Source organism: Bemisia tabaci, chromosome 5 (assembly GCF_918797505.1).
Source record: "Bemisia tabaci chromosome 5, PGI_BMITA_v3".
NCBI lineage: Eukaryota > Metazoa > Arthropoda > Insecta > Hemiptera > Aleyrodidae > Bemisia > Bemisia tabaci.
This window is the reverse complement of record NC_092797.1, coordinates 13,829,992-13,856,560: the sequence shown is the minus strand read 5'-3', so window position 1 is coordinate 13,856,560 and position 26,569 is coordinate 13,829,992. Positions and strand designations below refer to the sequence as shown.

Below are 26,569 nucleotides of genomic sequence, written 5' to 3'. Positions count from 1 at the left end.
AAATTGACATCATTCCTTGAAGTTTTTGCAGAATTTTCTTCGCACAGAGAAGAAAAATCACGGCAGTTTTAAAGAATTGCCGTCGAGTAGTTTTTCGTTTAAAAAATAGAGTATGACAGGAAGTCTGCGACGTCGCAAACCGAGTTATGTGATTGCCGACTTACACCGTCGATTTGGTATTTTGCACAGTTATTAGCAGCATCAATACCGTAATTTATAAATTATTCAAACTTCAAGGCGAGATTTAACATTGACGTTTCGTTGGAGAATTTTTAAGTTTTCCAACATGGAACGGATGAATTTTGGTGAATTCTTGTGGCAGAGTGGCAACCCAACTCCAGGAATTCTCCGATGCCAGGAAACGCTGTCAAACGCAATATTCATCGTGAGAGCAGACTCAAAAGAAACAAACTTTTGCGGAGTCTGACAAAAACCCCCGTTAAACGCGTTCCAATCGTCAGGTATCCTCGCAATAAGCAGTCGTAAAAAGCTCGCTGCGTTCGGCGAAAAGAATATCTGCCTGAAAAGTAATTAGGAGAGAGAAAAACACAAGACGTAGAAAGTAAAAATAACTAATTTAAGTCCGCATCTAATTCTCTCTTCAGAGAGCTCAAGGAAGGTAGAAAAATACTCGCTCCTTTCTACTCTCTTCCAATCATTCATTGAAGAAAAAACGTTGAGAGAGTGCAAAATTCCTGGCATTTGCGCTGATTTACTCGACCGACTGAATAATAAGTGTTTGTGAATAGTTTTTTCCTTTTAACAACTCTTTAGAAGCCCAAGTAACAGAATTTGAGCAGCCTGAAGTTTCGAACAATAAATGGAACCGTGATGTAAATTCGAAAACCCATCGGTAAATAATCATTACAACGAATGGTTGTCAGATGTCCCCGGGAAAATCACATTGAGTGGTTCAAAATCACATCAGATGGAATGTTAATGATCTCTGATTCGGCATTAGAAACAGCTAGAAGATTTAGATGATATTCAAAGGAACTTATGTATTGCTCAGAATCATTGATTTGATGATAATTTTTATGTGGACCGCATTTCGCAGAAAGAAACCGAGTCACATCAGATGTTGACAAATCGAGCAATTTAATTTTTCACAAGAGAACGTTTGTGTGGACTCCTTTGAAAATATTAGGAAATTCGCTTCTTACTATGCAGAAAATTCATTGAAGTGGACAAATTAAGATCCTCTGTCAAACTTTTTAAAAATGAAGTGAAACTGTTGGTCCCCAGGTAGTGTTTAGATCCCGGAAAAATTCATGTTTTTAATTTTTTTAATTATTACTACATGTCAGACCATATTGTTTATAGAACTTTGTTATAGGAATAGACTTTGTAGCATTATCTCAATAAAATATGAAAACTTTCAGAAATTTAAAAAAAAGAAGGAAAAATGGAGAGAAAAAATTAGAAAAAGATTTAAATAATCAAAAAAATAATTTAAAGAATTTTTCCGGGATCGAAACTCTACCGGGGATCAACAGTTTCACTTCATTTTTAAAAAGTTTGACAGAGGATCTTAATTTGTCCACTAATTCCCCCATTTTTTACCACTGTGCGATGTAAATTTGTGAAGCTGAACACAATGTCATGCATTGATGACCGATACGAACATTGTTAGCCATGAAAACTGCAGCAGACCGACAATTTTACTTCCATTTCTAAAAATTTGACAAAGAATCCTTTGCGCGAAAATCCGCACAACCGTTTTCATGTGTAACATTAAATTGCCCAATTAAATTTGGCAATAGCTGATGTGGCTTGATTCCTTTCTGCTCAACGCAGTCCATCTACCGAATGAAAAAATTATCCTACATAAAGCAATTTTTTTTTAGTGAAAGACATTTTCTTTTATACAAATGAGGCTATTATTTTAAAATTTAAAGGGAGTGTATAACTTCGTAGTCATTAAAAAAATTTTTCCCCTCAAAGAAAATTGTTGGCGCAAATTTTATCCTCCGTAAGAAAAAGTTGAGACAAAAGTTGGTCTTCTAATCAAGGCAATTTTTCTTTAAATAAACAAAGTTTTTTTGACGATTCTCACTGCGTTCACTAAAGTTTGCCGACACTACCTTCGGTAAGACATAGCTTAAACTTGGAGAAGGACGGAATGTTCCCTGCAGTCCTACCTCCCCCAACGGCGCCTCTTGAAAGAAAAGAGAAATACAGGATAAGGGGGTGAGAGAAAAGGAGAGCCGGCATATCGGGAGGCGCAGGGAGAAAAAAGCGAGAGGAGAATAGCAGTGGAGTCACAGTAATAATTCACCCGCATCTGAGGTTATATGAGAGTGCATCTAAATCATCGGCAGGGTCATCGATCAGAGATGAAAAATTCAAGAAAATTGAGTTATCCGTGAGATTGCCGTGGCTCTGACAAATATCGATTAACAGCAATTGAAGCCGCGGAGAAGAAATTTGTAACTGGATCCCGCATAAATTCAAAGCTGCATCGTAAAGGCGTTGGAAGCGTCAACCGCAGAGGCGACGTGGCGTACTCTGCGATATATCGATTGATCTGCCATTTAAACCCATGGAAAAGTATCGATAAACAGGGTGTTCGCAACGAACACTTTAATAATCGATTCTTTCTCATGGCTTTAAATGAAGAAATATCGATACTCGATCATCCATGCTTCGCCACCGGCGGCGGCGCGGGCAAAAGTTGCGGGAGCTTTTGCTTTCACCCTCGGCGGAGAGATAAGAAAAACAAAATTGCGCGAAACGAATTTATAACGTTCATAAATACATACGTTTTTCCCCGTCTTTCCCGCGCTCTTGAATACGAAGTGGAGCGATATTTTCCGCAAATGGCGATCTCATGATACTCCTGAGTTTTGCTTTTGCATCCGATTATTCATTGTTCGGTCTCGCCTCATAGGTTACTGCACCACACGGTCATCCCAAAGTCGCCGTCCAATTTTTTAACCCCTCGACAAATTGAAAGAAAGACTTGTGGGCAGATTCTTGAAATTGATAGACAAAGCTATAGACAAATAAGAAAGCAGGGATGTGGAGGGACCCTATATTGGTAGGAGCGGGTGGTTGCAATGAACAAAGGGGAACAAACGGCAACCTACGAGATACCCTATAGTTAGTCCATCATTTTCTTTTTCTCAATCTAAAAAAAAACCACCTATTTCAAACAATAGGATCGCTTCACACTCCCTATGTCTTCTTTGCCTATCGCTTTGTCTATCAATTTCAATAATCAGCGGATATTTTTCGTTGGGTACCCAGGTTGGGCCAAATGGAATTTTTTCCCGACTCTTAGCAACTTTCTCGGGCATACGGGTCACAAGGCCTTAACTTAGATGTTTTCTCCTTTTTCTCTTTTTTTTTTTTTTTTTTTTTTCCCAAAAGACAACTGTAATCTCGTGATTTAAAGTTGGAACAAACATGAGATAAGGTTTTTTTTGTGGGTCTTTGGCTATCACCATTCTACAATGGCAATTGATGGAACTTACGTAAACTTCAAATTTCGCGGGCCGCCAGCTTGAAACACTACTTGGGGGGAGACTTGCGACTTACACCAAAAATGCCGTTATTTCATGCTTTTTCCAATACGGATGTAAGATAAGGTTTGGGCAATCGTTAGAAAATAGAAAGCTGACATTACTGCTCCTCAGTGACGTAGCGTGAATGATCGATTATCGATACTTTCCCATATAAAACTGTGGTAAAGAATCGATTATTAAGGTGTTCGTTGCGAACGCCTTATTAATCGATTATTTCCATAGGTTTAAATGGTAGATTGATCGATATATCGCAAAGCACGCTACGCCACTGCTGCTCCCGTTTCCTGGAACTAGTTCCGAATTCCAGAACTTTTGAGACTTTTCTGAATTTTTCCCGGAACTTTTGAAATTCCCGGAATGTTCCGGATGTCTCTTTTCCATTTTCCGGAACTTTTGAACAAATCTAAAAGGAATCTCAGAACTTTTGACGGTCATGGAGTTGGAGAAATTGGAACAAAAAAGTACCGAATCCAGTGGCGTGGCGTGCTTTGCGATGTATCGATTTTTATGCCATTTAAACCTATGGAAAAGGATCGATAAACAGGGTGTTCGCAGCGAACACCTTAATAATCGATTCTTTACCATAGGTTTAAATGGCATAACAATCGATACATCGCAAAGCACGCCACGCCACTGACCGAATCCCGGAACTTTTGACGGACATGGAATAGGAGCACTGGTTGACATACGTGACTTCCTCTTAAGAGGAGTCCTCAAAAATTTTAAAGTGCGTGGTTTAAAAATAGTTTCCTTTGAGCATAGGTATTACCAAATTTTCGAGTGTTGCAAAATAATGCAATCATAGACAGGTGTCCGGCAACTTCTGAACATCCCTGTAGATGTATCGTGCGTATTCTAGGAAGACAGTGGGAAGTGCTCCTGGCCTCTCAGGTTTTGAGAGGAGCGATTTTTCAGGGAAATGTGTTGTTGGAAACCTCCATTGAGTGGCTCAATGGGCCACTAGACAGGGATTCTAATTTAAGGTGGCTCTCTAGTGCTTTACGAAAACGATTCAGCGGTCGATCAATTTGTGTTGCTGGATTTTAGTACTATTTTTAAAACCTTTGAAAGTCAAATCCTGTGCCGGTACGTCAGATATTAATGTGAGAAATGAAGTTTTGAAAAATTTAACGCTGAATTTATGGAGTGGAGAGCCTTTTTTTGACACTTTAACTTGGTTCAACGCTTGATTTTGCTGAACCTGATGAGAGCTGAGCTGCAATTCTCTCGAACTGATTAAGATGTATTTCGTCTATTAATGAGTTAGGAAAACAATCGATATTAGTCGAGGTAGGAATTAGGAGTTTAGGGTTTTGCACCCAAAGAGTACTCCTTGCTTTCATCCGAGTTTCACGTCGAGTAACCAGTGCAAATGTGCGTAACACACACCGAACTTGAAGTCTTGTAGGCGTTAATATGCGTTTCACGCCAACTAACCGACTGCACTGCTTTTGGCGCAATGCGAGAAGTATTCATGCAGTCTTGTAGGCGCTAATATACGGTTCAAGCCGACCGCACTGTTTGGTGCAATGCGTGAAGTATTCCCACCGTCTTGCAGGCGCTGATATCATCCATCCGAGTTTCATTTTGAGTAAAGTGCAAACGTGCGTCACTATACAAAATGGAAGAGACCAAGAGTGTTACTACAGCGATGGATGACGTCATAAACCGAATTTTTCAAAGCTCGATATCTCGGTTAATATTGAATATTAAGTTGCTGTTCGGACGGATCCTTTTATATTCAGCTAATCTACGAGATTCAAGCATAGTGCAACTGACCTATTACGAGACGCACTTTTCCGGCACTTTTGACCCCCCCCCCCCCTCCTGACGTACGGTAAGTCCCCCTTTTGTGACGTAGGTTCCTATCCTTTAACACGTACAAAAAATGGCACAAGGCATATTTCAAGCCACCCCCCCCCCCCCCCCAACAAAAAAAACCAACAAACTTCGGGTCCTCATTGTTCGAAGTTTTTAACCATCACTGGAAAAAAACCACATTGGATCTAGAGTCCAGACTCTCAAAAACACCGACAAGAAAAAATACTCTTGATTCAATCAGATTTAGGCTTAAATAATAAACCCAGCCTCTTAATTTGAGCGGATTTCCTTTTGATTCAAGCAAAAATCCGATTGAATTAAGAGTATTTATTTCTGTCAAATGGTTTAAGAGTCTAGACTCTGGATCCAAGAGACTTTTTTTCCAAGGCTCGACATAAGCATATTTTCGTTTGATTCAAGAGGAATCTCCTCTTAGCGGGAGACTCAATAATATTTCTGCTCAAATCAAATTGATTTAAGCTTAAATCTGATTGGATCGAGAGTCCTTTTTCTTGTCAATGTTTTCAAGAGTCTGGACTCTAGATCCAATGTGTTTTTTTTTTCCAGTGATGTCTAAAGTTATCCGCGGAAATAAAAGTTTCGATGAAAAAACAAACAGTAAAATGCTTTAAAGCCTGCCCTTGCAGTGGTTTAATGCCACCGCGAGCGAATCACTCCGCCTCCGCACGAGGGACGAGGGACAACCGCGATGGCGGTGGGCGAAGTGAAAAATTCTGGCACACGCAAATTGCGGATTTGATGGATGGTGGGAGCTCGCATGCGTTTCTGGGCGTCGCGGGGCCGGCTGCGCAGTCAGGGGGTCCGCGGGGCTTCTCGCGATCGCGGGCTTCAGTACCTTCCCGAAGTTTGGACTTTCGGCTCGGCCACCTCGCGTTCCGCGTCCGTGTTTATTCGCGATTCGTGTTTACGCGTCGTCGAGTTTCCCGCGGGAGATTCCATCGCGAGTGCAGTGCCAAATTAAATCCTTCCGCCCGTTTCTGTGCCGTTTTTTGTTCGACGGATTATCGCGGAGGATTTTTTCAGTTTTTCAATTTTCGTGGAGTATTATTGTCGTTTGGCTGGTTCGTGGTTTTTGGATTCGACTAATTAGGTAGGTTTCTCCGTGAATATGTTTTAATCGAGGGGCTTGGAGGACAAGGCGCATGAGTTCAGTTTTTGCTATTTCTGCCGTTCAATGTAAAAACGCCGCATATCCATTCGACATTTTTTTTATTTTTTTCTGACAAAATACTATTTCTCAAGAAAACCAACAAATTGTGTTCATTTTTCATTTTTTCGAGTCGATTTTGGCATACTATTAGGAACTCAAAATTTAAAAAAATGAAGCCTTGCCACACTTAAATTGTCTTGTGTTAGAACAGTACATGTGGAAGAAAAATACAAAATTTGCAATGGAGTTACGGCGTTCTTGCTGTAAACGGCAGATTTCGAGACATACTTGTTTGAAGCTTTAAAGTTACTTGGATCCTCAAAGTGGAGAGAAAGTTCAAACTGGCCACTCGATTCCTAAAACTTCGAATTTGGGAGCGAATTTTTCATAGAATATGCATTCAGACTAGTTTTACATGAATTAATCAATAACTCAATTTTTTCAAAAACTGCACTTATGCGCCTTGTCCGTCAAACCCCTCAATTACAGTTTTGACCAATAGCCTAACTACATTGCACTTTGCCTTTTTCTTAGGTTTCATTTTTTATAAAGAAAAACACGTTCAGCTGATTCGGTTGGTTAAGTCGTTGGAGTGATTGGTCGGTCTTTTAGATTCGACTCATCAGAAAAGTTTTTGGATGACTTCTATTAAGTTAAAAGAAATGGACCATTCTAATCATAATCAGCCCTATAGTGCCGCAATTCGCCAAATTTTCTTCCTTATTTTATTTATTTTACAAGACAATTGACGATAAGTTCAGCCATAACTTGATCTTTTAGTTTCGACTGATAAGGTACGTTTTCGGACCGTTTCTAATAAAGTAAAAGCATGGCCTTTTTTCGAGAGTGAGTCTAATTACATCATTCGTTGCCAAATTTTTTCACGGAACAACTAAGCTTAGCTTTGTTTCCCTTTTAGATCCGACTAATTAGGTATTTTTTTAGTGAATACTCTTTTCAATCCAAATCCATTCAAACCAAAAGCAGGAAAACTGCATTACTCTTTGCCAAATTTTCTCTTATATCTCATTTATTTTCACCGGGAAACGAAATGCCCCTGATGCCTCACTTTTTTAAATTCGATTAATTGGATTGTTCTCCGGTAATTTTTTTATAGATTAGTTTGTAATGGGGGTTTTCAGCTGACGTTATTTATGGTGGAGATAAGATTTAAGAAGATTCAAGTAAAGAAACAAATCCATAACCCAGAGAAACATGAACTTAGGAAAACACCACGTGCATGACAATGCCAGGAGCATATGTGTAGGAAACATTAATTCAAAGGCTTGGAGCACAAAGCACATACGTGTAGTTTTTGCTATTTTAAGAGATACGTGTTTGAAGTTTCGAAATTACTCGGATTCGTATGGCGGGAAACAAGTTCAAACCTACTTTTTGATGCTTAAAAATTGGAATTTGAGAGCGAATTTTTCACAGAATATGCATTTAGAAAAGTTGTACTTGAAATAATTAATATCTCAATTTTTTCAAAAGCTGCACTTATATGCCTTGTCCCTCAAGCTCCTGACTTTATCGTTTCATATCCTTATGAAATTTTGAAAAACATACATCCCGATTCGAATGTTCCAAAATATTCGTCAATACGTTAATTTCCAAAGGAAAACCAACATTTTTGCACGAAGCTTTAATTTAAAAGGCGCTCTCCGATAGTCGAAGCAAATTCATGCCGAAGTGCACAATTTAGAGATACCGTTGACTTTTCAGTTATGAATTGATATATGTCATGGAGTTTGTAAGATCGCAACCTACGAGTTTGTTTGTTTTCACTACATAAATAGAAGCGCTCCTCAAATAGCAGAGCTGTCTTCAGTCGGACAAGAAATATTTCACCAACTTTCTTGGAAATATCAGGGAGATGAAAGATGCCTCGAAAGGAGGAAGAAAATACCATGCGAGAGTCAATTGTCTAACCCTAGAAATCATCAATTATTGTACGCTATGTGTTCTCTGTTTCTCGGAAAATAAAGGTATTTAGAAAAGGTGTTTTACTGGTTTTGGCCGCACGTCTGGCGCTCAAGGAAGAGGGAAAGTGGTTCTAGGAGTTCGTCTTGCCTACACTAAAAATTGAAGGCGAATCGACTTAGCGTTAAAGTAAGCTCTGCTCGTCCGTCCGTGTGTAGTAAAAAGCTATTCAGTACGTTTATTCCGAGTAAGCGTGCCATTTATTATGGTGATACCTCTATTCGACCGCGTGGGAGCTCGTCTTGCCTACCCTAAAAATTGCAGGCGAACTGACTTAGCGTTAAAATAACCTCTTCCCGTTCGGTGAAAAGCGTGTTTCGAATACGCATGACGTTTACGGTGATACAACTGTGCGGCCATGTAAAATTTTGTATTGCCTACTCTGAAAATTGGACTTATATATGCTAAAAGGAACTATTTGCATAGGGTTTGCGTGTAACATAGTTCCTTTTAGCATAAATACGTCCAGTTGGAAGTGGGGTGACAACGAAATCATATAATAATTTTAGTGTTCATTTCGAGTGAGTGTGATATTTCACGGTGATATGACTTTGTGGTTATACCACGTGGGCAGAGATGTGGGCGGTCTTATTGCAGTGCGAAGCCCAAAGATCTCATTTCGAACTATATCAGCTGATTGTGAGTAAAAGGGCGGACCAACTAAATGTATCACTCGACCGTTTCTGCAGATTTTCACTCGCGCTTGTAGGAAAATATCGCATCAGCAGATTATTCCGTCCCGGTTTCCGATAATTTGCATCGAGAAAGCCAGAAAAATTTATCCTTCCTCGTACACTTAACGGAGTCGTTTCTTATTTTTTGAAAGAATTGCATAAAATATAAGGAAAACGACGTAGCAAAAAGAGCCAAAGTCGATGCACAGCATGCACACTCTCCTTGCAATCAACTTCAAGAGACTTGAAGAGATCAAAGAGGTTCATTCCCTTGTTATGTAACTTTCCTGCAACGGAGCCGTGCGTTAATGAAAGGGGAAGAGATAGTGATTACTATCATTCGTCATGAGAAAATTTCTTATTTTCTCCCATTATCACTTCATCATAATAAAAAATAACTCCAGACACACCACGACTATTCTCACCACAGGAGCATCACGGCAGTGAAATTGTGGACGTCTCAAAATTTCCGCCGCCATTTTACTTTTTTACAGAGAAATTTTTGGTTGAATCTTTTTGAAAATTTCACTGCATTTTATTGGCAGCACAAAGAAAATTCAGTGAAATTTTCCGACACCCTCGTTGAACAATTGCTCTGTAAAAAAATAAAATGGAATTTTGAAACGACGCATGGCGCTTGTGATACTTTGGCCGGAAGGTGACGACATGACGTCGCACAATGGATCGAGTCAATAGAAGAAGTCGGAAAAAATTTGGAAACTTTGGAGCTCTTAACTCCGTTTACACAAAACTTTAAGGTTCTAAAAGTGGTTTCGTTGGTTTCCTCGTAAAATTTTTGTCTAGGAGCACACCTTCAAAGTCAAAGTGTGACGAAATAAACATCAAAATTTGCAGTTTTAGTCAGAAATTTCATGTTCGACCTCTCTGAGTGACTCCAGCCAATGTGCGGCGGCGCAAAGAGCCATCTGAGGTCAGGTCACATAGCGACCAAGGGGTGTCTCCCCTAAGGAACTTTTCTCTTCTACCATCATCGCATTTCGTAATATCAAATCGCCTCTTTGTGGTGGCCAAGGCCACCTTTATGACTATATGTCGCGGCGGGGTAGGCCAGAACAACGGAGAAAAGTATCGCGTAATCGGTGGCACCTCAGGTGATGAATCTCATCGGAGTCTCGAGATGAATGCGAGGTTTTTTTACGACTGGCCAGGTCGGAGAGACTCTTCATCGTGTTCTCCTCGAGCAATTTTTCCCTACCAGCGGCGGCCAAGCTCAAATTAATCGTTTTAAAGTCTGCCGAGAGAGCCCTGAACGGAATAATGGAAAAAATTCGCGTGGGGCTCCAACGAGAGGGACTGTGATTACTCTTTTTAGGTTATAGCCGTCTTAAATACAGAGAAAATAAACAGGAACGCCGTGGCCGAGACAAAACCGCGTATCCGGATGGAAATTTCCATCGGGGATATGCGCTTCTTTTCGGAGCAGAGTGGAGCTCAAACGTTTCCTCGTTCCTCAAGGCAATTCTGAAACTCACAGCCTCACGGCGATGAGAGGATCTCCGCCGTGCTAAGGAAAAGCGTCGTATGAAAATTTAGACGATGCCAAATTTCCTCCGACAAAATATTCATTAAAAAAGAAAAAAATTGAATGTTTTTCTTTAAATTTATTAGATACTTTAGATTAAACTGTGGTTACAATTCTGTGAAAAAATTATATAAAAATATTCATAAATTGTTAAGGAAACTTGATTTTTAACAAGAGAGATATGGCAACGTCTGCAAGTTCATACGGCGTTCTTCCCTAGCACGGTTGATCTCCTCGCGACGAGGGATTTTTATTTTTACCTCAATCCCGGCAAGGTGCGACACTCATGGACACGGAATACTCGTATTTAATTTAATTATTTTACCTCTTGGAAGCTTATACTTTTAAATTTTACACCTTTGTGTTTTGAGGGGAAAATGTCACGAACGGAGAGCACCGGATCAAGTTGCCGAGAGCGGCGGGCGACTCATCTTTTTCCTTATTTCTTTACATTTTTATTTTATTTTATTTTTACGAGTCTTTGAAAAAAACTGCCTGCTTCCCGAATGGCGCTTGTGCATTGAATGCACTTCCTCCCTTCGCTGGGAATTACAGCTGCCTGCTTACTACGATTTGATCTTTAATATTTACTCGTATCTTTACGAGATTATCACGGTGGCGTTTTTTGCATTTATGTATGCAGGTACCTCGAAGAATCGTCTGGGTTGTTTATTATTTTTGACTCAGAATTGCCGATCTGGTGGCTTTGAATCATAGGAGTAACGCATAACGCATTAAGCGCGAAGCGCTTTGGGGGGGGGGAAGAGGGTATCTCCTAGTATTCCTAGAAAATAGGTATAACATTTGGATTGCATTTTGCAAAAAGGAACCACTATCTCTGGTTCTTCTGTAAAAGCACCTTTCCGCATCGGGAAATCAATGGCATGTATGCTGTTTCTAAAGTGAGCCAGAAATAGTGGTTCCTTATTGCAACATGTAATCCATTTGAGCTCTACACATATTTGGATTGCATTTTGCAATAAGGAACCACTATCTCTGGCTCTCCCATAAAAGCACAGATCTGCATAGGGAAACCTATGGCATGTATGTTGTTTCTAAAATGGGCCAGAAATAGTGGTTCCTTATTGCAAAATGTAATCCATTTAGTCCAAATTTTTCCTGTCAATTATGAGATCATTACAAGCATGTAAATAACAAGTTCGGCTCACATACAACATTTTGATCATGAACATGATCTTCATAATCGCGAACGGGACAAGAACATTGTTAAAGAAAACTCTTGAATAGCAAATCTCAGTATAGGAAGAAACAATCAGGAAAAAGCAGTCAAATAGTGCGCTTACTTCACGAAACATTATTTCACCAAGCTTATTAATTGCTAATGTGATGATGTTGAGTTGTTGGAGTGCAAAATTTTAAATATACAGCTGCAATAGAATGAAAACGAAATATTGACGGAATGCACCGCATATTCAAAATCCTGTCATAAAAAAACTGGAAGTCTCAGACTTTCCTCTTTTTCTCAATCTTCGTGGTGAGAATGCGGTTATGAGATGAAGATTTGAAAAATGTTAATGAATCCATCGGGCAACAATGACAATTTTCAAACCAGTTGCTCGCGAAGTCTTGTCTCTAATATACATAATTAAGTTCGCTCGTATTTACAGAAGTGTTTCTGAGTTCAAGGGCTGAGCTTTAGTCAGCCACCGCATCATGCAAATACTCTAGCTATGTAAATTTTAGAGAGACTTTATTCTTTATGTTGCGACTCTTTATTCTTATTGGACGGAAGTAGCTAACCAACAAAATTAAATACATAGATGACGTATTGACTAACCACTTTTAAAAATTCGCTTGCGAGCAAAGAAGAAGCTTTAAAAGAAGCTCTTGGTTTTCATAACGCCGGGTTATCTTCTATCGCAGGGGATGAAGATTGTTTCTGTACGAAAAAAGGAAACCTCAAAGCAAACGAATTTTAAACTGCTCATTGATTCTATTGATTTAGTAGTTTTTTTAAACCAAGTTTTTGATACAAAAACCGCCCCAGAATTTTGGACCAAATCAAAACTGTACCGCTTTAAAATGTGCTACCTTGAGAATAAAGCTTGGAGAAGAAGCTATTTAAAGTACAAATTACATGCCTCAAGTTCAAAATTGTTGGATAAGAATGTAATTTTACACCTTCTTTTGGTACTAAAATGGATTGACAATCTTGCAACATATTTTTTAGAATATTCGAGAGAGTCTCTTATTGCAAACTCGAATAAAGAATTTTTGACACCATGAAAATTGTTCTTTTAAAAAATGATCTTCAACCAATTTTTCTACTAGACCGTCACAAATAAGAGAATTAAGGAGAGCTAGAAGGCCTCAATTGCATTGCAACGATGCAAAATTTCACTCTTAAATGTATTCATTTACCCAAGAATAGTTGCAATTTTTCATGAATCTCTTCAGGATTCGAAAAATTCCTAAAATTTTCCATGAAAGAATTGAATTTTAATGCAAAATAAAATGGAGCAACGCACAAGTAACCCATTCCGGCACCGAACCCTTTAAAAATAGTCTACCTATTTTACAACAAGTGTACTATTTTGTCTGTTTGTACCCATAAAGTGAGAACAGATTTGCGAGTTTTAGCCACAGTGCGTTTAATTCAGTATACAACTGAAACTTTTATGAATGACGAGAAAAGCTGATTAAAGCGCACTCTCAAAGAGATATACTGTTTGGTGCAACACTATATTTACGACCAATGAGAATAAGGCGACCGCGTGCCGACGTATTTCGGGACCAGTTAGACCCATCACGTGTGCAGTGCAGCCAAACTGCATATATCTCCGGGGGGAAAATGTGCTCAACTAAGCGTTCCCCGTCTACGAGTATCACGAGAATTTCAGTTTTACACCGAATCTAATGTCCAATGCTAAACAAATTGCTTCTCTCAATGATTTGTGCGTTTAATTGCCTCTTTTCTTCATCATTTGAGAAGTCATCAAGAACGAAGGGGCATAAGCTTCGTGATGCAGCTAACACTTTGCAATTTGGTGAAACTAAATACTTTGAAAGTCCCACCATAGTTTTACTCTAAAAACCCCTGCAATCTGTATCAAGATTCTCCAAAAATGTATTGTTTTTATAAGATCGTCTATGAAGATACGATTAAAAGGCTCAGGGGGAGAAGAAAAGTGGAAAATAAACGTTTTTCCAAAATCTAGTAATCTCATTCTTTCGGCTTTCAAGCCTCAAAAGATACAAGTTGCTGGGTCTTGGGAAGGTTACTTTCAGAACTGCGTTTGTTACAGCAAAAATGGTATTCTAGTTATTCAAAATTTATCACCAATTTAAGACAGTAAGTCGGAATTTTTTAGCCAAAATTGCGTTAAAAATCAGTATAAAGCTGAAAATCACAAAACCGAGGGAAATAACACGAATGAGCACAATTTTCCCTCTAAGAGATACGCTGTTTGGTGCAACATACGACCCGTGCGTCTACCGCAATCAGTTTGTGCACCAATTTAACTTTATTTTTGCTGCTTGAATTTTCATAGCAATTCTTTTGTGTTATATATAAATTTATAATCATCGGGACCAAGAGCCCATGGCGATTTTTTGAAGAAAACTACTCGTTTGAAAATTTAATGAGTTCATGCCATCATTCCAGTGGGAAAAAATAATTAGAAGACGGGAGCAAGGGAATCCAATTATTCCCTAGAATCATCTCTGCAAGAACGTTAGGACGGACAAAAATTCAAATCCTAACAAAATAACGGCGCAAATGGAGATTCCGCGCTGGTATAATGCAGGCATCCGACTTCTCGTAAGGAAGAATAGGACGTATTTCTGCCAAGCGGAACTATGTGCATTGAGACATGAGCCCTGAGACCCATAAGAATATGTGCATAACAGGGCTCACGTCATAATGCACATAGTCCCGTTTGATAGAAATACGTCCAATAGAGGGTAGCCCCGTCCGTTCGTTACATTAAACACTCGGGTACTTGAATAACACGAAGACAGGGGGCATTAATATTTAACAAGGTATAAAAGCCTCCTGCCTGGCCAAAAAATTTGGAATGAATCAAGTTGCCTCACAGGTCCCTCGGGATCCTCGCTGGTTCCAGTCTTACCTCCAGCGATCGTCTGCCTACCTACGTTAAAACCACTCAACTCCACCCAGCATTCTTGTCTAGATACGAGGTTTTTGCTGGGACGGTTGCTGACTATTCTCCAGTGCTAAAGGAAAACGCCGTAAGAACATTCTGAATTGCCAAATTCCCGCAATTGAATGTTTATTTTTAAGGAGAGTTATGAATAATTCCTCATTAAATTTTTAGATGATTAAATCTGATCTTAATTGAAATTCTTTCGAAAATTCGAGAAGGAAAATTCACAGATTTCCCCGAAAATTGGTATTTTATTAAAGAGAATTTGGCAACGTCTGGAGGTTCATAAGGGGTTTCTTCAGCATGGCAGTATTCCGCTGCTCTGAATAAATTACTCGGTTACAAAAGTTTACGTGGCCTCTAATTTACGTAGCGGTCGGAAATTTTAAGCGGCCGAAATATCAGGGACCGAGAGAGAGGGAGGAGGGAGGAGGGAGTGCGTATTACCGCGAGACGCCCTCAGGGCCTCCCGCGAATCCGAGATGACGTCACCGCCAGCACCGGCCTACGTGCCGGACTGACAAGGAGTCAAGCCAAACGGTCGGGGCGTGATAAAAGAGAGATGTCGGAAGCTGGAGTCCGCGGTTTTATAAACAATAAGTGCACGCAAGTTTCCAATACGGCGTGGGCTGAAAGAACATTCATCAAAAAATTTACCCATAGGACTGGCATGTTTTTTCGCTCATTTTGATATTTCGCAGTTTAAAGAAGACGGTTTATTTATCTCAGGTGATTCTCTCTCATCGCGGTGATTTTCCGCCTTCAATTGGACGCGATACCTCCCGCGCATCGGATGAGTTCGAATAGTTGCTCAGTTGGGTTAGACCTCCTGAGCTTGGGGTATTGTTCTTAAGCTGTGAGTTGTGCTGCTCTGATCAGAGAGCACACAATGTAAGGGCAAATATGTCGACGCACAGTGGATTGAGTCAATTAGAGGGGTCGGACATTAAATTTTTTACAAAATCGGCAAATTTTGATGTTTATCTCGTCACATTTTAAACTTTAAGGAATGCTTCTTGTAGAAAATTTCACGAAAAAACCAGTGGAACCACTTTTAGAACCTTAAAGTTGTGTATAAACAGAGTTATAACCGTTTAAAGTTTCCAAATTATGTCCGACCTCTCCTATTGACTCAATCCACCGTGCGACGGTGAAACTACTAGACCACGTATCTTGTTTGCTGTGTTTAAAAAACTCCGCTCTCTTTATATTGTTTTGAAGTAGAGCAAATCAGTATCATGCTTTGAAGTTTTTCATAGAATTTTCTACGCGCAGAGGAAAAAATCACGAAAGTTTTCAAGAATTGACGTTGAGTAGTTTTCCATTTGAAAAATATAAAGTATTTCAGGAAGTCTGCAATGTCGCAAACCGAGATATGTGGTCTGGTAGTTTCACCGTCGATGTGTTGACCGTACCGCGCATTTACTATCAGCGTTGAGAAGAAAAAAGGCTTTTAAAAATGATAACGATGAAATTGAAAAATTAATGTATAAAATGGGAAAATGAAATTGGGATCGGGTAATAAGATGTAGCATCGTCATTTAGTTGTGCTGGCGTTGAAGTTGATCTTCTTTGAAGGCTTTCCTTTTGAAAGATTCCTTTTACGCAATATACATTTCTTTGATGTGACAGTTTTTACTCACGGATGGCAGAGTACTACTCGACGTTTACCTGGAAAACAGAGGCAGATCCAGTAATTTGGCAACATCAAATTTCCTCCATTTAAACCTATGCTAAATAATCGATTCGTATTGGAGCACCTAGCCCCTTTAAGAATCGATACATTTCCATAGGTTTAAATAAGACAAAGTTGCCGATTTGCTGGATCCGCCAATACTCGAAAATAATGAGGCGAGGAACACGATAGGACGAGCCTCACCGATTCATTTTATAGGTTAGATTTTTTTAATGTGACCATCGTAATTTTTGTACCATTTCACCCCTAAAAAGTCTAATCGCACGGCTGTATCCCCAGCGTGCGAGACTCATTGGACAGTCATCCTCAGAGCTATTTAAAGTCATACTTCCACAAAAAATTTAATGACGCCCCTGATTTTATTATTTCAAGAGCATAGTGGGTGGTTAATAAACGATTTATATCTCTCACTCAAGATTTTACTGCCGATCTTAAAATCCCACGAACTAACTCGGGATCAGTGGCGTGGCGTGAATAATCGATTATCGATATCTCGCCATTTGAAGCTATGGTAAAGAATCGATTACTAAGGTGTTCGCTGCGAACACCCTGATAATCGATCTTTTTTCATAGGTTTAAATGGCACAACAATCGATATATCGCAATTCACGCCACGCCACTGCTCGGATTCCCAACGGATCCACCCACGGCTCCAGCTCTGCGGTGCACAGTAAATTTCACTTAGGAACAGATAGTCGTTGCAGCTATATGATATAGTGTCCTCGCTGCAGTGGACGGATAATAAGAAAGAGTCACTTGCATCAAGAAAAATGGCGGGCGAGCAGGGCTGCATGTGTGAACGAACTCGGGTTTCCTCGCCAGGAAGTGAGCGATCTTCGACTCCGCATGCGAACACTGAACAGACCCGGGGCAATAATTCTGAGTAAAAGGCTATATCAGTGACCTGCAGGTGAGTGATTTACGGTGGGCGCTCCGGCTAGGCGCACGATCTACGATATCCATTGTTGCACGGTGGTGAAGTAATGCCAACTCACGGAGCTAGGGGTCACTCTGGGGGTCACGAGAGTAGTGGCGTAGACATTTTTCATTTAAGGGGAAGGATTCCAAGGGTAAAAATTTTCAGAGGTTTTTTTTGGAGGAAATTTTTAAGTCATGAGGGTGGGGGTCCAGAATCCATGGAAACCCCTTTTGCCACGCCCTTTAACACTGTTGTGCTAAGGAAAAATGTTGTGTCCACATTCGAGATACTCTGGCTCCAAGATTGGCACAAAACTCGACTGAATAACCGAAATAGCATTTTAAGCCGCATTCGACATCTTGGATTTTCGAATTTTGAAAATTTTAGTTGAAATTCAAGTTTCCTGTCAAAAAATGCCGCTCGGTACCAAATTTCATAAAAATAGATCGAACAGGAGTACGACCAGCAGGACTCTCCACCTAGTAGTAAGCGATACTTGTCAAGTTATAAACGTTGACGCGCCTTCAATCTCGTCTAATACTATGCAATACTTCTGTGGCGGAATAGTTGCTCACTGCGCCTGCAGCAGAATTGCTCCGACTTGATGGTAGATGCTCACGATTACCGGTGAAATTATACTCTAGCGCTTGCGCATAGTTACACATTTTCTCTTCACTGACGGCGAGGAAACGAACATTTATACCTTAACTTTCGACGTTGCAAGTTTGTCACTCTCTTTTCATGTGGGTAAAACAATCAGCCCTTTTTGCTGTTGAAAAAATTCGAGTTCAACTTGTCACTTGAGATTCACACCTTTCTTGGCTTAAATCTTTTTACGTCTTCGATGGTTTTTATGGGGAAAAAACTGTAGTTTTCACATATGAAAATATCCTAAGAATCTGAAACCAGAAATATATAAATTATGTAAAAATGGCTTCGTATCTTCGCAATATGTATTTAACTCCCTCTCATAAGGAAAGTTAAGACTCATCGCCACTCTTCCGGGCGTATCTCTATCTCCACATGAGCCGCAAAAAGCACTGCGTTATACGGAGAACAGAGCGCTGGTGGAAATCGAGATATGCCCTTAAGTTGAAGGAGTAACGACATGGAAGCCATTTCTAATTGACTCCTGCCCCCCGTCTCGGAAGGCTGATTATTGAAAAATCAGCACTCTAATACATCACAATGCGATATATTTCACGGTTAAGATAGGGCTATGTCTTGTCTTGTCGTATCGACATAGATTCAATAATGACTACCATGGTGTCATAAACGGTCGGCAATGCCAGAGATCTAAGAGAGAACTTTCCCGCTTTTGGGAATTCCCGACTAAAATCTACTTTCTTCGGAAACTTTGACAGACGAACACAAGCGGGAAAGTTCTCAGGAACTTCCCCTGGAATTCTTGTTTCCATCCTCAGCATTTAATTTTCCCAGGAAATTTTGATCCCTGGGCAAAACTACATCTTCACCGGTTGCTGACAGCGCGATAGAAAATGAACGGAATGGGAAAGGAAGTCGCGAAGCAGACATTCGGAATCAAAGTTGCTCCAAGTTCGTTGATTGCAGATTACGAAAAACGTGCACAGTGTAATTTTTGTGACGTTTTAAGACACCAGAACCTGATATTTCCTTTCTGTCACCGCAAGAGAGCTTCAGTTATATTAGGGAAGCTGCGACTTTCTGGCATGGCTGGCAACAGCGAGAAGTCGCCGGCAGTCCCGGTGCATTATATCCTGATTAGATTCGAATCCTTATTCGCTCCTGGTCGGTTACGTCTATTCTTGTGACTGGCATTGCGCGACATCATCAGAATGTTTAGGTCTATGCACCGAAACGGAGCTGCCACGTTTCATCCGTCGGTCAGCAAATTAATTTTGATCTAAAGATAACACTTCTGACGGCTGGTGGCTCGTGTCCGGTTGGAGTCGCCAATTAAAAACGCCTTCAATTGCACTTGATACCGAGCAATGCACGCGAGTCGATAGATTTGTATCCCGGGTATGAAACATTGTCAAGTCACAGGTACTGAAATTTTGCTTTTCATGGCTGGGTGCTAATTTCTTGACATTCGTGCGCAGATTTTAAATTAAGCTGTACATTTGTTACCCAATTTTGAAAAATGTAGCTATTATCCAATTTCGACGTCCAATCACATTTGTGATTTAATTCTTTGAAGAGATATATTTTGATTAACATTTGGATCAAAATTATGATTTGATTTAATTTTTAACCCAAATTTAAGAATTTAATTACAGTTTGAACATAATTTAAAGAGACAATACGGATGAATCACGAATTAGTCGATATTGATAAGACTGAAGTACCCCATTTTGGATCGTTTTCAAAATCAACGACTCCATTTATTTCGTTGTGAAAGGTAAGATCGGCATAATAATGAAATAAGTTAGCTGAATCACCGAAACGTACAACACCCTGGTAAAAATGAGTTAAGGCTCATTCATGATACGATTTTTGTACTGGGGCAAAGGAGTGTGTAATTGGGCCGCGTCAAGCAGAAAGGAACCAAGTCACATCTGCTATTGCCAAATTTATTTGGGCAATTTGATTTTTTGCATGAAAACGGTAGTGCGTACTTTTGTACAAATTTTATTGAATTTTCTGCATAGCAGTATAAAGCAAGTTGCTTAAAATGTCAAAGGAATCCGCCCAACCGTTTTCATGTAAAAAATTGAATTGCCCAGTTAAATTTGGCAATAGCTGACGTGGCTCGGTTCCTTTCTGCTAAACGCGGTGTAATTGTCCCTGTAAATTTTTCATGATAAAAAGACAGTTGAGGAACTTGGAGGATAAGACACATACGTGCAGTTTTTGAAAAAATTGAGATATTAACCATTTCAAGTAAAACTGGTCTTAATGCATACTCTAAGAAAAATTCGCCTCTGAATTTCCATCTTCGAGCATCAAATAGTCAGTTTGAACTTTCTTTCCGCCATAAGAATCTGTGTAATTTCGAAACTTCAAACTCTCATTTCTCGATTGATCAAAAATGCACTTACGCGCCTTGTCCTCCAAGCCCCTCAGTTAGTGCAATATTTCAAAAATTAAGATCTGTTATAATAATAGAAAGGAGGAATTTAATGAAGACTTTCAAGAGTCCCGCGGAAATGCCTCTGGGCAATCTTCCAAGAATTATGGTCGCCCTCTGTTTTCATCATGAGTCCCTTTTTCGAAGGAGGGTCATCGCCATTCTTTCAAGGTTGAGCCGGAATGAATTGCGTCGTTACCGCAGTGAGCACTTAATTAAAATTCAAGGGAGGCTCCTCTCGTCCCACTACGGAGAGACTCCTCTGTCATTGATTCTTGTGTGCGAGCTGGGAGAGCCACGAAAATATAATCCCTCAAAATTTAGGTGTGGGATTCCGCAAGATCCCACTACTGAAGGGTCCCATCATTATAATTAAGGGTATAAAGCTGAGAGTAAGCTTGACGAATGTGGGTCACGTTAACTCTTGAACCTTCTATCTGACGATTTTCGTATTGTATTGGTGAAAATATCCCGTTTGGACCGCGTTTAGCAGATAGGAACTAAGCCATATCAACCATTGTCAAATTTAACTGGGCAACTTAATTTTTTCAAGAGAACATTCCTGTTAATTCTTTTGAAAATTTTAAGGAATTTGCTGTATATCACGCAGAAAATTCACTGAAAGCCCAAAAATCTGCACAACCATTTTCATGTTAAAAATTTAATTTCTCAGTTTTTGACAGCAACAGATGTGGCCCGGTTCCTTCCTGCTTACTGCGGTCCAGGTACCGAAATCAACACACAACGGCTAGAGCTCCATGTCCGTCAAAATTGATTATTCTCTGAAAGTTTTGTATCTTTTAAATATATCTATCGATGACGAAGATTGAGAAAGCCGTTTCTCGATCGCGGTCTTCCAAAACCCCCGGGCATCTTTCAATTTTCAGAAATGTATAACTTGAAATTTTTGCGTGACATCTTCAGAAAATATACTCGCAATCACTTAGAAAAATCACGCAACATCTAGTGGAAAATCTTTGCCCGGTTTTTTTTGTAAATTATCGAAGTATAAAAGGAAATTTGAATCATCGCAATTTGAAAATTAGTACTCTCATAAGTTCAGTGTCCGCGTTTTGAAGGTCCGGGGATATCTTCCTTAAAAATGTACTTTAAAATGTTTTGGTGCCTACAGTTTTCGATTTAGTATTCTCAGTTTTCATCTGCTTCAAATGATTAAGCGCAGATTCGCGCAGATTATGCATGATCGCGAAAGATGCCTCTTCTTCGGTCAAGAGTTGCTAAATATTTGCAGCCTCTAAAATTGTAAATTGACGCCCAAAGTGCGAAACCACGCATCTCCGTGTGACGTATAACTATTTTATTTTTTTGAAGAGTTGTAACTCACATTGAATATTCTGCTGACAGAGAAGAAATCTCAAGGATTTTTTCAAAGAAAATACGTTGACTAGATGTTCAAAGAAGGAATACAGTATGACAAGAAGTCTTTAACGTCACAAACGGAGACAAGCGATTTCGCACTCTGGCCATTGAAACATTTAATCTCATCAAGAAGAACTGACCCATTAATCCGATAAACATTCACTTCAAAGAGTGTAAGTGCATTGCAGACGGTTATAGAGTAAATTTCCCGGAAATCGGGACGCCAATAACATCAAACAGGTGTGTATTTCCTGTTTTCCTCGAATGGAAACTCTTATTTTCAACTGAAAAAACACTCCTCTGAATTTAATGGAGAGTTCATTGAATACGTATGACCTGTGTTTCCGGTAAAAAAGTTACTTACATTTTAATTTCTCCTCCTGCGTTGCACCTGTGCTGGCCCCAGAGAAAATACCCGGGCAACACGAAATGGAAAGTTCCGGAAAACACTGATGTATGTTCGCAACGGCGAGTTTCCTTTTTCGGAGGTGCGGCGATGCTCGGTATTGTGAGAGGAACTTTTATATTTTCGCGTGCAAATTTTATTGAGTGCTTTTAGAATGAACCTCTTGCCGCGGATTACAGCCGCTCTTAAGATGCAGGAATAAACATTTCGCCTTCTTTACTCTGAAACCACCCGCTAAACCTCCTCCCCCCCACCCAAGACATGGTAACCCTTACGGCTGTCGAAGTCCAACCTAACAACCGCCGTTGTGTCAGCTTGGGAGATTAGAGCTTAGTTTGAATGTATTTATTTTTATTATTTTACGCAGGTCACATTATTACGAGTAGAGACCATTCACAGAGAGAATCAAAACAGTTGAAACCCACCTCTCGTTAACCTTCAAGTTTAGAGCCCTCATAAGGCCACAAACCGTTGGAAAGATTACATTTTGTGGTATGTATACTTAGAAATTATAGGGAGGCATTAAGACATGGTTAATTAAAACAAGGCTAAAACATTGAAAAACACTAAACAGCAGGACGTTTTGATCTGTCACCAGCTCATTTTCAGCTGCTAGAAACACGAAAAAATAAATTTAAAAAATAAAAAATTGAGAGGCGACCTGACCCCAGCCGTTATCACGTAACCACTCACGTTTTTTTGTGCTTCATCATACGCAGACATTGCAGAGGTACTTGGAGTTGTTTTGAGTCAGTTTTTTTTAATGATCGAGAATTAATGAAAACCGGAAAAATTGGGTAATATTCGTAACGATCTGGCTCCATAAGTGGAATGTTCTACCATAAAAGGCATGTCTCTTTGTTATAAGGAAGTTAGAACACTTAAAACTCCTGAATTTTAGTTGATATCAACATATTTATTAGTACGCGACTTGACTTAAGTTTATAGATTTGATCTTCCAATGTGCGAAATGGTTGAATGCACTGAAAAGGGAAATTAGGGAATTTTCATATCGTAAACTTTTTCCTTCACGAAATCTCCCTATGAGGTACAAGATGATACTTAAATTCAGATACTGTTTGGTGGTTCATCGATCGACATGGGTATGTGGCTGTCAGTGAGTATCTCAAAAAGCTGCGAAGTTACAAGCTGACGGCGGCTACATAGCAATTAGTTACGGGATCCGAGGTTTGAAGACATCTGCCGGTAGCAGATGAATGACCGCATGTTCGAAACACTCATGCACTCCGGCTCGGCACCATACATGCCCGATGTCTGCAAAATGTGTAGCCGGGGGCATACCGCTATGACAAGTCGTGAAATTGACTCTGCTGTTACACCAAATTAGAGGTTGCCAAAAAAGTTTCTTGTTGTCTTCCAACGTTTTGGAAGTTGAAATAACGAGTTTTTTAATTTCATTCGGGGCCACTTAACTGACAAATTCACTGTTATAGGAAATTGATCTGCGGGTTGATTGTTGAAATTGGTAAACAAAGCTATACTTAGAAAAGACAAAAAGGATATAGAGGTCTCCTATTGGTGGAAACGGGTGGTTACAATGAATAAAAGAGGTAGTTAATAGACTATAACGGCAACCCGCGAGAGACCATTTAGTTAGTCCATCATTTTCTCTCTCAGTCTGTAAGAACCACCCATTTCAACCAATAGGATCGCTCCAGACTCCTTGTGTCTTCCTTGTTGGTCATGATTGACCGTAGCAGACTTCCTGTCATACTTAATTTTTTAAACGGAAAACTACTCAACGGTAAGACTTCAAAACTGCCGTGACTTTTCTTCTCTGTGCGAAGAAAATTCTACAAAAACTTCAAAGAATGGTGTCAATTTGTTCTCCTTTCAAAAAATAACATAGAGGCGGATATTTTCAAACACCGCAAAAGAGATAGGTACGTGGTTGCGGTTTTACGCCGTCAATTTACGGACTAAGTTTGAAAGGCGTTGAAAAATCACCTAAACTCTGTATTTAGACTGATAAAAAAAAGTTAATTCCTAACTTCCCATGTAGCGGTAGAGAGGGATAGAAAGAGAGGGAGAGGGGGGAGAGAGGGGGAGACAGAGTGAGAGCAGGGCCGGATCTACGTTTCACGTAGGGGGGTGCAAGCCCAGATTTTGGCGCCCCCCACGCCAGGGGGTCTGGGGAGTATGGAATACCCCCCAGGAAGGCGGGGGGTCCGGGGGTCCCCCCCCGGAAAATTTTTGAAAATTACAGCGTACCAGACGGCCATTTTCCGTAGTTTTTAGCGAAAAATTGATTTTTTTAAGTTTGATTTTTGAGGTCTCAAAGAGCGGTGTACACGCATGTAAAAATACTTGAAGTCGCATTCCTCAATACATTCTTTATGTGTGCTTTCTATAAAGCACTGACAGATACGTACTTACACTTCACATTTTATGAATGAATATTGGGTGTACCAAAGGGTAGGTTGAAGCTCCAGCGAATGAAGGAGGTAAGTATAAGTAACATTTTTGTGATTTTTAGAAAGACGATTTTAATGTTGAAAAGTTACGTGGGGTCTTGCAGCAAAAAAAATTATTTAAAATGGTATTTTGAGATGAGATTTGTTCAAAATCACCGCTACAGGTATTTTTATTTTTCAGTAATCTCACTTACTCCCTTCATTCACTGGAAGCTTTTTCAACTGTGAAATTGTATCGTAGGGAAAGGCTTCTTTGAGGATTAGTTGTTAAACAGAATACAACAAAAACAAGAGAAAGAAAAAGATAAGTAGGTTTTAATCAATCCCATTAGTGGAACGTGCCAATAACATGTTTTAAAATTGTACTTTTCGTGCCTTCCCTGGTAAAAATTGGCAGTAGAATGTGTGTTCCAAAATACTATAGACCTAAAGCCGGCTGTAAGATTTCCAATAGCTTCTGTAGCCGGCTGTACAATTTCTTATAGCCTTTTATAGCCGATGGCGATTACGCAACAGCCAGACGATAAAGTTTATGCTAAACGTTACTAAATACGGATACTATAGGACTTAGTTTTTGGACTACCGCTCTATTTTTGGGCCGTAGTATCTTGATTTATTTTGCGAGGAAAGCTTCGTACTTTTGAAGGATGCCCGTCATTCTTAATATGTTGGAGAACCTTCAATTTCCTATGATACTGGGCAATACCTCTGGTGTGAAATAGTTGCTTCAGACGCCGTGGCACGCTGCGACGCGGCGGGCGGGCAGAGAGCGCGAAACGCGCATTGGCGCCTACAAACCTATAAGGGATACTTCACGCGTTGCGCAATGCGTGAAGTATCCCTGTTAGGTTTGTAGGCGCCAGTGCGTCGCCGCTCCGCTTTGTGTTAGGGTCTAATATTTAATCTCGCGGAGTCAGCGTTTTTCAACTCATGATTTTGAAATGTTTGCACACTCTGTATGGACTATTCTCATTTTAATTGATGAAAAAAAAATATGTTTTAAAGGAAAATATAATGTGTGTTTCGTAAATATAAAGGTACTTCCGTATCAAACTTAATGATTTCCAAAGCACACGTATTTCTACAACAGCCAGGCGATAAAGTTTAAAGCCCGGTGATAGGAACTATAGCCCGACTGTATACTTTTTAATAGCTTCATAGCCCGGCTATATGATTTACTCCGCTTTCTACAGCCAGTTATATGATTTTCAATAGCCTTCTCTAGTCGGCTATGAGAACTTCTATGGTATTTTGAAACGCAGCTCCTATCGCCAATTTTTACCAGGGTTTTTTTCTGAAAAAATGTCAATTAAGAAATCAAAATTAACCGTGTAGGCAACTACACTTTCGATTGACAGAATGGCCAGATTTGTCAATCTTTCCCGCGACATGGTCGACCGCAAATAATTTTTGATGAGCTTTAACTTACTAAAACTGCGTTCACAGCTAGCGGAGGTCGCGATCGCGACATTTGGGAACGCATCTCTCAGGTCATTTTTCGCAATTAAATTCAGAAGGTTAAGAGGGCTTAATTTTTGAAGATTGCCAGAGAGCTCTCTGGCTTGTACCCGAAAGACTTCTATTTCCTCGACAAATTCATAGGGATCTACGTCCATCGCGTACTTCATGGCAAAATCTTTCGCATGCTTTTTTTTAAATCGTCATCATTCAACTCATTCATCTCTTCGCCGTTTAAAAAGCCCTTTTCCCAAAAATAGATTCAATTTTCCCGTCAATCATACATGAAAGAAATTCTAAAATTGTAAACGCTGGAATCTTGCAATAGGTTAGTTCTGCTGGTCACAGAATCATGCTCCTAAGAAGATATGAAAACT

The 26,569-nt window shown here is 39.8% G+C and overlaps 1 protein-coding gene across 1 annotated transcript in view; it reads left to right on the top strand.

Annotated features, from left to right (window-relative positions):
- The first annotated feature begins 6,198 nt into the window (after positions 1–6,198).
- LOC109042210 (metabotropic glycine receptor) overlaps positions 6,199–26,569 on the top strand; it is a 437,874-nt gene continuing 417,503 nt past the window's right edge. Inside the window, exon 1 of the mRNA XM_072300307.1 lies at positions 6,199–6,459. The gene's annotated coding sequence lies outside the window, so the exon portion shown is untranslated. The remainder of the gene's footprint in view (positions 6,460–26,569) is intronic.